This window comes from Poeciliopsis prolifica, unplaced genomic scaffold (assembly GCF_027474105.1).
Source record: "Poeciliopsis prolifica strain line A6 unplaced genomic scaffold, Auburn_PproV2 SCAFFOLD001, whole genome shotgun sequence".
Lineage (NCBI taxonomy): Eukaryota > Metazoa > Chordata > Actinopteri > Cyprinodontiformes > Poeciliidae > Poeciliopsis > Poeciliopsis prolifica.
This window is the reverse complement of record NW_026562376.1, coordinates 11557448-11558006: the sequence shown is the minus strand read 5'-3', so window position 1 is coordinate 11558006 and position 559 is coordinate 11557448.

Here is a 559-nt window from a genome sequence, read left to right as displayed (position 1 = left end):
GAGAGGAATAGGAGCGTGTAGAAATAAAGTATCTAAAAAGACAAAATGGGTGTAACTTTAACATTGCATTTTTTTCTGCTATTCTCTTTCAAGTAAAACGCTTTGTTGTTTCAAAAAGAGGATTTTATCAGCATAAATTTGGTGCATGAATCTTTGTGTTTGTCGACCACTGTACAATTGTGTATATTGTGATCTGTTAGGCTGCCGCTAAACATCTGCAGTTATGTACACTGTTTACGCAGAGAGGTTGAAAAGGAATTAACTGGGGCATGCAGGAACAACAAAGGAAACATCACAGTCTCTGGGAACTTTTGAAGAACTATTTCACAGTTGGAGCTCTGCTCCTCCAATCTTCTCAAAGACAGACTCGTAGAAACATCTCTGCAGATAATGATGTGACTGTGGAACGTAGCAAAGGAGGCTCACGCATGTCTGAACAGACGTCTTATTTAAAACAAGGATTAAAGATTTCATACTCAGTAAGACCACCTGATTGATGAATCAATAATTACTCCATTAGCATTTTCTAGAAAACATAATGGCTGCCATAAATAGGAGA